The sequence below is a fragment of the Mesoplodon bidens genome (assembly GCF_964165515.1).
Source record: "Mesoplodon bidens genome assembly, chromosome: 4".
NCBI lineage: Eukaryota > Metazoa > Chordata > Mammalia > Artiodactyla > Ziphiidae > Mesoplodon > Mesoplodon bidens.
The window spans coordinates 56,176,122-56,189,153 of NC_138160.1; positions in this window are offsets into that span (position 1 = coordinate 56,176,122).

The window sequence follows — 13,032 nt, forward strand, 5'->3', positions numbered from 1 at the left end:
TTTAATGAATGCTGTAAAAAATGAATGTGAGCACATTTATGTGGAATTAAGTTACAAAACGTTAAATTTAGTACTATACATTTTTTCTGAGGTACAGCTCATTTGTGACTTCCGTTCCTATCATCTTGTGTTTGCACAGCTGGTAACTGTCAATTCAACATGAAAACGGTGCTTGAAAATCAGCGGACATTTCACTGAGCTTGGGGCTTAGTTGTCACTGCTGAATTCTGTGATGATCTATATTCTTAGTTTATTGACTTTGGGGGGCAGAGTAATTACTATGATGTCACTCACACAGAGTTCCAGTGTTCACCCACTCTGTCGTAGCACAAGATACTTGAACCATATCCAGAGAATATTTTTTCTGGTCTAACCACAGAAAGGAACACTGATATAAGGAATAGGTATAATCCTGGCATTGGGAGGGGCTCTCTAAGAGTTCAGAGTCAGCTACAGCTCTGATGAACCACAAGCTCAGAGGTCTGGGGGACGGGGGGCAAAGAATGTTCCAGAAAGCATCAGAGCAGACTCTCTTTCTAACAACCATCCTCCTGTCAATGAAGGCTCCAGTGCCCTTCTCTCTCACTCCTTATCAGCAGGTGGTGCCTGGCACATTCTTTCCTAATGGCCTGGAAAGAGGATCTCAGTTGCAATAGCGGCTGTGTGTACAGCCGGATAGGTCTTATGATGAAATATCCAGCCCAAGTTCCTCTTCTTCAGTTTCTGAGAGTCTCAGGACAGCTTGTGAAGGAAAATAGATCTTCAGCAGCTGCCCTCAAGGTTACCAACAACAGCAACCCCCTCTCCCCATCAGCCCTGCCAACCCCTCAAAAAGTACGTATTCTCCTTCACAAGGACTCGCAAGGCCGCCAGTCAATGGTCGACAAAAATGGAAAATCGATTTCAGATTTATCTCTGCTGGGAATTAAGTCTATTCCTTAAAAATAATGAGTTATGAGGTCATCAAAGGCTTGTTCTTTTTCCAGCTTGCAGAGACCTTTTAATTTTAGAAGAAAAAGTGACTAATTTAACAGGACATTCTAATTCCAGTGATGTGCTTTTTCCCATTTTAATGTCAATTGAACCACAAAAATGTTCATTTTTCTCTCTTCATTACTCCTCAGGGTTCAGAAAGAACAGTGTCGCCAAAGGGGGGAAAAAATGGGTAACTCCCACTCCCTCCACCCATTTTCCAAAAAACAAAATGCAGCTCTGGGCTCAGTCAGCCTATCTTTTCACTGTTCTTGGTGGGGCCATTCCACTCACCAGCAGGGTACCCACAAGGCAACATTTTCCATGCTTTTTAGATAGTAGCAGGACATAAGGAAGACCATGTCATTCAGAACACAGGACATTTAACAAGCTGGAGAGAGTCTTGATAAGCAAAATCAAATTCTCTTGGAAAGTCTTCCAACAAACAAACTCACAACCCCCCTCCCCAAGTCCACAGATAGCATCTACTATGTGCCAGGTATGATGCTGATTCTGTTAAATACCTATGGACAGGCATTTTCTCACATGATCCTTGTAAGAGCCCTTGGATATCACCAAATATTGCAGAATTGGGATTAGAACTGCATAACATAGTCTGCATTTTTCAACCCTCTGCTCTAATCTGGAGGTTCTCAAACTTAAGAGGACATCAGAATCACCTGGAAGGCTTGTCAAAACGAAATGTTGAGCCTCACCTGAGAATTTCTGATTCAGTAGGTCAGGGGTTCACACTTTGAGAACCATGACTCTAATGCCTCTCTCTGATCATCAACAATTGTATTCTAAAAGGACTCAAGGAAGAGCTTCAAATACAGAATGCCATTCTTTGGCATTTGTTCCCTTCTATACTTCCTAAAAGAGAATCTGAGAAGGATGGCTGATGTGCTCAAGGCCAGGTAGAGAAAAAGAAAAAGGAAGGAGCTAGAGACACCTGTTTCTCTTGTAACAATTTCTCAGCTCAAACAAAACTCTCTATAGTGACCCAGGACCTCCATCCTGAAGACTGTGGCTTTGAAGTGAAGCTCCCCTTTGAAGTGAATGCCTCCTTTACATGGGCAGGACTTGACCCTATGGGAATGACTCTTTTTTTTCCTCCACCGTCCCAGGTCTTATGTTGGTTCTCATAATTAAGAATACTTTGCATTTTCCATGTCTCTTGAGCTACCCTGGTGCTGTCATTTTGACCCCACAGTGAACTCAGCCATTGAGGCACCCACACAGCTGCAACCTCATTACCAATGTTCTCTGAGAGTTTTTCTTTCTCTAAAACAGTGTGTCCCTCTCTCTCATATTCTCTCTCTCCCTGTCTTACACTATTGCTCACAATTTTCTCATGGAATAGCTAACCATTGGTTGATTTAATAGCGAATGTGATGCAGTGCAATAACATAAAATACCTGAAATAGAGACAGCCGGGTACTTTGATTACACCGTGCAAGGACCTAACAGGACTTCGTTCTTCCATTTTTTCTTCCCCAACAACTTCTGTGTTCTGGACCTTAGACAGCCTCCCTCCTCCCCTCTCCCATTCCCTTGGGATGGTAGAGACTTTCAGAAAGGAGTATAATGATACAACTCCCCCCAGAGATGGCACAGACTTCTGTAACTTGCCTGCACCTATAGAACAAGGGCTGTCATACCTCCGTAGCCCTCACGGAGCATGGTGAGGAGGCTCGCTCCTCAAAGAGGACGTCTGGCATGACCAAAACCTACACACTAAAGATTTCTTTTTAGATGTTTTAATCCCAGCAAGTCAGAAGATAACAATAATGGGAGATAAGGCCTCAAGTTCCACTTGCCAGTATTGAAAGTCTCATGGGTGGTCTTTGGGTTCCTTCCAAAGAATTTGTAAAATGAATAGGGTTTGCTTGAAATGGAAAAGGGAATCTAACATTTGTGGATGCCTACAATATACCAGGCACTGAGTGAGAGGTTCCAGCTATGCTGTTTAATTTAGTCATCATAATAGCTCTCAGAGCTTGGCTTTATTATTCCCATTTCGTAGTCAAGAAAGCTGAGGCTGAGAGGTTGTGTAATTTGCACAAGATAAAATTGAGCCAAGGCTGGAACCCAGACTTGTCTTTCTTCTATATTATATGGCTTTCTTGGAAAGGATATAGTAAATAAAGACGGCGGAGTGGAAGACAAAGATAAGCAACCTAGAAAAGAAAATCAAGAAAGAGTGTACAATGGAAAAATATCAAAGGTATTTGCATGGATTATGCAACCAAAACATTTACCATTCTGACACTGATTCCAATGTGTGTTTTTTCAACCTACCACCAAGAAATTAACTCAATTCTCTGTGGATACTGACCGAATGCCCCATAAATTTAACTCAATTCTGACACTATCTACCTAGAGATAATGTCAGATTCCACAAGTTAAGGGCTTAGTCCCACAAGACTACACTCCCGCTTCGGATACCAACTGCAAGTCAAGGTTGTCACCTGTGCTTCTGACTCACCAGATACAAATCAGAGGTTTCCACAACCACCTCCTCAGGTTTGATTCATTTACTAGTGCAGCTCACAGGACTCAGGAAATTAGTTTACCTACTAGATTGCCAAATTGATTTCAAAGGATACTACTCAACAGCCAGATGAAGATACCTAGGTCAAGGTCCTCAAGGTAGGAATTTCTGCCCCATGGAATTTGGGGCCCAGCACATGGATGTGTTCTGTTTGGTTCACCAACCTGGAAGCTCTCTGAAAGCTCATCCTTTTGGGGTTTTATAGAGGCTTCTTTCCACATGCATAATTGATTAAATCATTGGCCATGGGTGGATGAATTCAATCTGCAGCCCCTCTCCCCACCCCAGAGGTCAGAGGGTGGGGCTGAAAGTTCCAACCCTCTAATCAAGGCTGGTTCCCCTGGCAACCAGCCTACATCCTTTGGTTACCTAGGAGCTTTCCAAAAGTCACCTCATTAACATAAGATGAGATACCTTGATCAACTGATAGCTTCATTTAAGAAATTCTGAGGGTTTTAGGAGTTCTTGCCAGAAACAGGGAGGAAGGCAAAACATATATTTCTAATAATAAATCACAGTAACACAACATTTAAAAACCATTAACAACAGGCAGACATTTAAAATACAGACAGATTTGAGAAGTAATGAGAAACACTAATAGAAAGTCTCAGCGTAGATGAGAGTACAACCTAAGACAAGAGTAGGAAAGGAGAACGAGCACCAAATGCCTGTCCATGAATATATGAATGCGCCATAGCAAAGATGCTGCAGAAACGTGACCGAGATGATGGAGAATAGGAATGTGGACAACTCCAACTAAAATCAAGTATTCCTTTAGTCTTGTTTAAAAAGGGAGTATGGGCTTCCCTGGTGGCGCAGTGGTTGAGAGTCCGCCTGCCGATGCAGAGGACACGGGTTCATGCCCCGGTCCGGGAAGATCCCACATGCCGCGGAGCAGCTGGGCCTGTGAGCCATGGCTACTGAGCCTGCGGGTCCGGAGCCTGTGCTCCGCAACAGGAGAGGCCACAGCAGTGAGAGGCCCGTGTACTGCAAAAAAATTAAAAAATAAAAATAAAAAGGGAGTAGAAAAGGAAATACAAATAAGAGATTCTATGAATGGTAAACCCTAGAAATGTGGAAAAGAATTAGAAAAATAAGTTGCCCAAAGCAGAGAGAGAAGAAGAGGAAGAGGAAGAAAAGAAAAAGAGGAAGGAGGGGAGGAAGGAGAGGAGGAAAAAGGAAGAGGAGGAGGAGGGGAGAAGGGGGTGGGGAGCCAGAGAGGGAGGAGGAGGGAGGGGGAGGGGAGAGTCAGAGGGGGAGGAGGGGGAGGAGGGGGAGGAGGGGGAGGAGGGGGAGGAGGGGGGAGTCAGAGGGGGAGGAGGGGGAGGGGGAGTCAGAGGGGGAGGGGAGGGGAGGGGGGAGGTGGGAGGTGGGAGGTGGGAGGTGGGAGGTGGGAGGGGGGAGGGGGGAGGGGGGAGGGGGGAGGGGGGAGGGGGGAGGGGGGAGGGGGGAGGGGGGAGGGGGAGGGGGGAGAAAGAGAAGAGAGGGGAAGAAAGGGGAGAGGAGTGGAGAGGAGGAAGACACAGGAGGAGAGACAATTTTTTAAAATGTTTCTGAGGAACAGACATGCAATATTCTGATGTTTGTAGAAATACCGAGTTTCTCTTAATGAGAGAAAATACAAAATACTTCTGATAATTTCAAAATAAAACTAGAGACAGCATAAGTGCTAATACCAGCGAGGGGTTCTTCAGAGAAAGGAGCTATGTGAATCAGAAAGCTGGGCTCCACTTTTTTCTTCAAGATACCTGAAAAAACCCTGGTGAATTCAATTCCCTTCCCTTCCTTGCTTTTCTTGGCTCATTACTAAGGTGGAGCAGCCAGATCCCGTCACAACGCCCAGGCAATAAAGGGTTGGTTGGGGAGACACACCTGCTACTCTCTCTTTTATAGCTGGGAGCACACAGTGCTGTTTAGGATTTACACCAGGTCTGAAAATGCCCCAAAGGCAGCCCCCGTCTATAAGGTAACTAGCAGAGACAGTCCAGACTCAGCTACAGATCCCTCCCGGACCCTATTCCATGCAGCTGTCTTTACGGACTATAGGATGGTAACTGAGGTTAATTACCACTGAAAGATACACACCATACGATTTTTATGTCCGTTTAGTGAGATAGTTCCAGCATAGAGAGTTTTTCCCATGGGCACCGCAGTAATTCGGTCTCCAGGTTTCTGTGCTCCTTACATTTATGGGTTATGCACAAGCTAACGGGGCTACTTATCAGTGCTCCAGCCGAAGCCCCTTTACCATTTCCCCCTGCCTCCTGCCTAAATGTCAAACCCATTGTCTTCTTGGGCTTCAGCTTTTCCACATTTTGTAGTCTTCATCATTTAACTGCAGTTGGATAGGGGGGAAAAAAATTACCACAACTGGAGGTTGGCAGCCTTGACTGTTGCTCTCTGCTCCAGAGAGATTTTCTTTTTCAAATCATGGAATAAAATGATTTAAGAAAAAGAATCCTCAGCGCTCAGGCTCTGCCTTCGAGCTTCAAAGCCTTTCACAAGCTGCAATTCATTAAACGCAATAAGCCAGCGGACCGACCTCTGCAGGGAGAGGGGCCAAGGCCTCCCACCCCACCCTCCTTCTCTTTGTGTTCCCGACCATGGCAGGCAGGAGGGGGCAGGATAATGGTGCTCCCATCGGGCTGCCGCCCATGGCCCTCCGCCCAGGCCTGCCTTTCCTCTCCTCCCTGCCAGGGCTCCACGCTCCACTTAGCCATTGGGTACAGGATCTTCTCTCCTCCAGGCTGCTTTTGTCTGTCTTTCACAAAACAGTCTGCCCACATTTTTATTTCCTTTATATAAATGAAGAATTTCCTAGCCACGGGGCCCAACCAAGCCTGACATCAGTCCCCTGGGACAGATTCTTCCCTGCTTTGACCACTCAAGGGCCAACAGCCAAGTGGTATCACACCCCTCCGTCACCATGAGACAGGGCCAGTGTGTCCCTCACAGCAGGCAGGGTCCATTAGCCCCACATGAGCCCTTGGCATCCCCGCCAGATCCAGTTGCTCCTGGGCAGTTCCCCATCCTCTGCTGCTGAAGGGTTGCCTCTCCAGAGAGCGTGTAGGTATGATGGATAGTGAGTCTTTGGTATCAGGGTCACTGAAATGAGGAGTATGTGGTCTACTGAGCTCCCATGAGTCATTCCACAGTTTGCAAGTCCCAGTTTGTTTGCTTTCTGTTCTTACACATGGACCCTACCCAGACCCTTTCTTAGAGAGAGGGAAAAAAAATAATAAAGCACCCACAAGGCCCAACCATGGCATATTAAATTTCATAGGGCAATGCCGAATTAATTTTTATGGTTCTTCTTTCTTTCCAGTTCCTTCCCACTCCTCAACTCTGCCCACTAGTTTAAGAAAAAACAAGCCTAGTATCCCCTTAAAGTACTGCATTCATAATTCTAGTGTTAGAAGGCAGATCTGGTCTACTTTTAACTGCAGAGCGTTTCCCAGTAGTACTGAAAACACTCATGAGTTTCATCCACAGATCAACCTTAGAAGCAAAAACTTGTGCCAGGATCTTCATGGGCCAGAGTTCATGTGGGGAAAAGATGAGTAACCACACCCCAAGCCGGGCCTGCCCCATCCTGTGCCTTCTTCACCATAACGCACCCAACCTCTCTGCCTTTTCTCCAGGTCTGCCCCCAGGGCATGGGTTTTCTCCAGTGTTGCCTCCTCCTGACAAAAGGTCCATATCCTGCCCCACACTGAAGGCCCAACACCTCTCCCAGCACCTTCACCAAGGCTTTTCTATTTGCTCCAGCACAAATGGACCTCCCTTTTCTCCAAAGTCTTAAAAATGTTTGTACTCACCAATGTTCAAAATCATAATTTTTGGGCCTGGAATGAGCCTAGACTCCCATCCTCTCCATTTCCAGAATAGAAACACTGAGTCACTGAGAGCTTCAGTGATTTCCCCTGTTTCACACAGCTGGTTTGTAGAAGGGTAAGACAAGAATCTGAGTCTCCTGGCAGTGACCTGCCCAACTTCCCCCTACAGAGGTTGCCAGAAACAGGGATACCTGCAGATCCCCAAGGACATTGGGCAGGGCACACTTAGTCCCCATAAAAAGCAATCGAGGCAAAAGAGCTACTGCTTTTGGCAGAATTCATTTCATTCCTCGGTCAGGCCACAGGCTGGGCCCCTTCTGGACGGAGAGTACTCAGATGTGGTCACTAACATATTCAAAGTTGAAAACTATCACTTTATTATGATGTTAATTGGCACCAACCTGACCATGAAGGCAAGCTGTATGACAGGACTTGGTTACAAGGAGGAGGTCCAGATGACTCAAAAGATATGTACGTTAAACTAGTCTTTTCCTTTTAAAATAATTTCAAATTTACAGAAAACCTTCAAGAGTGTGAAGAACTTTTCTCTAAACCTTTTGAGAGTAAATTATTGACAAGATGTGCCATGACCCCCCCAAAAATACCTGAGTGTATAATTCCTACTAAAAGGATATTTTCCTACATAACCACATTACAAACATCAAAATCCAGACACTCACACTGATATATTATTAGTCTCTAATTCACAGACCCCCATTCAAGTTTTGCCAATTGTCCAAACAATGTTCTTTACGGTAAAAAGCACCCAATACAGGATTGTGTGTCAGATTTAGTTGTGATATCTTTTAATCTCCAGCAATCTAGAATATTTCTTCAGTCTTTCCTTGAGTTTTGTGACTTCAACATTTTTGAAAAGATTACGGACCAATAATTTTATAGAAAATTCCTCAATTGGGGTTTATCTGGTATTTCTTCATGAATAGATTAGATTTTGCATTTTGGGTAGAAATATCACAGAATTGATGTTCTTATTGTTTCTCAGGTGGGGTATCAGTTTGTCCCATTAACATTAACCCCTTTATGAGCAGAATAACACAGCATCAAAACACATAAAGCAAAACCCTGAAACTTATGAAGGAATTTACAGAAGTACAAAAATAGGGAAAGACTTTAACAATATTCTCTCTTTTTTTTTTTTTTTTGCTAGACTGGAGTCAGTAAAGAGAAAGAGAATTTGAGAAATACAATTGATGCAGTTGGCTCATTTGATATATATTGACTTTTGGACCAAATAAACAGATAAATATTTTTCCCTATACTTTACATGCTTTGGGTTACAGAGAAAACACTAATAACTTTCCCAAACAAGATATTTTATATTTTATTTTAATAATAAAATTATTAAAAATTAAATCATTACTTGATTATTCAAAGATCCCTTTAGAAATAATTCTTGGGACAAATAAAAAATCAAAACTATAATTAAAGAATCCTTAGAAAGTAATAATAATGAGATCATCATATTTTAAAGTCTGCAGTATGGGATCAATGTAATCAGAATTTTATTTATAATATTCAACGCAGTAAATAAAGACTAAAAAAGTGTACTAAAATTCACTGAAGACATTAAAAAGAAAGCCAAAATATCAAAATAAAGAGGGAAAAGACTCATTAAAGGAGAAGTAAAAACTAATAAGCTGAAATTGGAAGAAATGAAAAAAAAATCAATAAATATAAGGGCAGGAAGAATCTATGATTACTAAAGTAGTGTGTATTGCTTCAGAATTGTACAGATAGATGAATGAAATTATATAAAGTGCCCAGAAACAGAGTTCATGTATAAGTATTTCATATATCAACAAGGTGGCATTTTGTATCAATGAAGGATGACTCTATTATTTAATAAATGGTGCTGGGAAAATAGGTTAACCTCAAGAGGTCAGGAAAGGAAGTAAGATTTCTTCCTTATACCAGGTACCCAAAATTACAAATGATTAAAGAGTTACTTTAAACATTCAAAAAATATTTCTAAATATTAGAAAAAAAGATGAATATTATATCCTACAGGAGAAACAATCTTCTGAAATAGCATCAAGTACAGACATTCTAAGTAAAAAGATAAGTATATTTGATTACATGACATTTGAATAATTATAAACTAAAATTAAAAGAAAATAAATTATAAAACTATTTACATTACATAAAAGAAAGAGAAGCATCCTAATATATAAATAGCTCTTACAAAGCTATTAAAAATAGGGAGACCCCATTTATTGGTGATATGTATGTATATATTTCATCAATAAATAAATGAAAAAATACTAAACCACACCAATAATCAAAAAGATTCAAATTAGAATAATGAGATAGAACTTTATGCTTCTCAACTTGACAAAGGTTAACAAAGATACAGTCTATCCAATGTAGACTGCAAGGAGAAACAGACATTTCATATACTACTTGTACAAATATAATTTAGAACAATTTTACTGGAGAGAAATATGTCAGTGTGTATAAAAAATTTAATGTGGGGACTTCCCTGGTGGTGCAGTGGTTAAGAATCACCTGCCAATGCAGGGGACATGGGTTCAATCCCTGGTCAGGGAAGATCCCACATGCCGCAGAGCAATTAAGCCCATATGCCACAACTACTGAGCCTGCGTGCTGCAACTACTGAAGCCCATGCACCTAGAGCCTGAGCTCCACAACAAGAGAAGCCACCGCAATGAGCAGCCTGCGCACCGCAACGAAGAAGCCCTGGTTCTGGGTTCTTCTGTCATGTAAATCATTTGTTAAATCACCTCATTTCTCCCATTTCTGTTTGTGGGGAGGATTTATTATTTTAAAAAATCTAGCTTAATGTCTTATGTCCAATTGCACTGACTCTCTTTAGACCATCAGAATTTCAGAAAAATCAGAGTCAGTAGTAAACACGGGCATACGGATAGATATAAAGATACAACTGAATTGAGAGAAATAAACCTTTATATTTAAGGTCAAACTGTGATATTTCTACCCCGCTCACCACACCTAAGGAAAGCCTGCACGCGCAGCAATGAAGACATAACACAGCCAAAAAAAAAAGGTTAAAAAAAGAATTTAACCTGTGTATTCCACTTCTAGAAATGTATTCTAAATATATACTTATAAAGGTGAGCAAAGACTTAGGTTAAAATTACAGACAACCTACATGCCCAACAATGGGGGTTGATTGACTAAATTATGGTACATGAAAAAGATGGAATAATAGCTCTTAAAATCATTTTACAGAAAAATATATAATGCTGAGTAAAAAAGATAGGAAGTAATACATATGATTCCTCCTTTAGTTAAAAATATATACACACATACAATACATAATTTTATATATACTTAAATATATGTATATATTTGTACATATATGTGAAAACAGACCAGATGAATTTGTCAAAATGTTAACAACAGTTATCTCTGTTCAGATGATTTTTGTTTTTCTATTGATAGTTTTTGTGTTTTTCATGTTTTCTATTCACTATAGAAATAAGGTTAACTGTGCATGGATGTTTTTATAAACAGGAAAAGAAAATCCACCATTTAAAAGAAAAAATCATTTGAGTCCTTTAATGACAATCACTAAATTTTTTTTCCCCAAAAATTGCTGGTAATGAGCTTGGCTCAATAAGCCAAAGCCAGATATATTAAGGTTGCCTTCTCCTCCTCCATCCCTGCTCATCCACCCCTCCTCCCATGACTGCATCCCCAGAGCGCTCCTCTGTACACTTTGTATACAAACAGCTCCTTCTTTGAGCCCTTTCCTGGGTTCCTGGAACAAGGAAGCGGCTGGGAAGCCGCACTGAGCCTTGGGGTTCCACAGCAGCTCCAATCATCCACCCTAGACCCCTATGGACAGTGTACCCTCGAGCAGGTTCATCCCTACATGACTCTGCTGAGCCCCAGCCAGCCCCAACACAATGGGAACTTCACAGCTTCCACGGAAAGGAAGCCAAGCTAACAGCCTGGCATGGTCAGAACAAAGTGTCCAAGCCTCAGAGCAGAGGGCAGCCTGTGGCGACTGTTGTCACTATCCATGTGTCCAGGCTGACAACAGAGACCCACAGAATGGCAGTGACTGACAGAGCATCTGAGGCCAGCCTGGGATGATTTTATTCACAAGCAGACAAGAGACACATTACAATAATTGAGGTTAACTGTGCAGAACAAGGCTAAAAAGACATTGCCACTGCACCCCCAGGCACCTGGCCTAGGCGGGCCTGGCTCCTCTAGACTTCTCCAAGAAAAGAGGGGAGATGGACAGTAGATAGAGTGGGTTCCAGTCCACAAAGGAGTGTGATTTTGAAAGCTTCTGTCAGCCTCTAAGCCCCTCCCCACTAGCTTCTGTAGACTAAAATAATCTCTAGAAGCCTAAAGACAGTCAGTCCATAGTATTCCATATGAGTAGACTTGCAGCCTTCTCCTTGGAAGGCCCATTAGAAACAGAATGGTGGCCAGGTGCATTCTGAGTAGAGGGTGGCAATGATGAAAGTGTTTCCTAAGTGACCAGACCCAGAAGGAGACCATGAGTGATGCAGGGGCCACTGCAGGGCTCCAGGGCCATCAGGGAAGAGGAAAAACCAGAAAAGGTGAGTGTCTAAAGCAGGGTGAAGAGGCTTGAAGACACAGTTTTCCCCATTTTTTGTCCTGGGCCAGCCCTGGGTTTGGGGTTTCTGCCTGTCTTCAGTGTGGTGTACAGGGAGAAAAGGGCTTCTTGTTTGATTTGCACATACACCAGTCTTAGGATAGTGGTTCTCAGCTGAGATCCATCAAATTCTTGTTCTGCACTTGTTCTGTAATCATTGGTATTAGTTTGGTTATTTGGAAGAAAATTTAATATAAAATCCATGTGGATTTAACATTTTGAAGGGTCTATTTGTTTTCACATGTTTAGATCCGAAGCTTTGGCTTGAATGGCAAGCACTCAACCATGCCTTTGTATCAGACCTTTCTGTTTCCTTTGCCATTTATCATAACTTTCCTGTCCAGTGTCTTAGCTCTCCTGAGAGCTTCCTTCTGCAGGGAGTGGATGATGGAGAATGGCTGGCATGAGAGAGAAGCCAAGACTACTGAATATCAGCACTTCCCTGGTGGCGCAGTGGTTAAGAATCCGCCTGCCAATGCAGGGGACACGGGTTTGATCTCTGGTCCAGGAAGATTCCACATGCCGCAGAGCAACTAAACCCATGCACCATAACTACTGAGCCTGCGCCCTAGGGCCTGCAAGCCATAACTACTGAGCCCACCCTCTGCAACTACTGAGCCCATGTGCTGCAACTACTGAAGTCCGCGTGCCTAGAGCCCATGCTCCGCAAGAAGAGAAGCCACAGAAATGAGAAGCCCGCACACCACAACGAAGAGTAGCCCCCGCTCACCGCAACTAGAGAAAGCCCACGCACAGCAATGAAGACCCAACACAGCCAAATAAATAAATAAATAATGAAAAATAAAAAGAGCAATTAAAAAAAATAAGGGGAAAAAATCAATGAAATAATAGAAAAAAATAATATGGAATATCAGTGAAAGCAAAAGCTTTTAAAAAAAAAAAAAAAGACTACTGAACATCAATGGGCTCCAGCCATGTACTGGCTCAAACTCACTGTAACGTGTTCCTGATTCTAGAGGTCGTATTATTTTCACTTAACCCAGTGGGTTAAGGAAGGGACTTAGATCGTAATG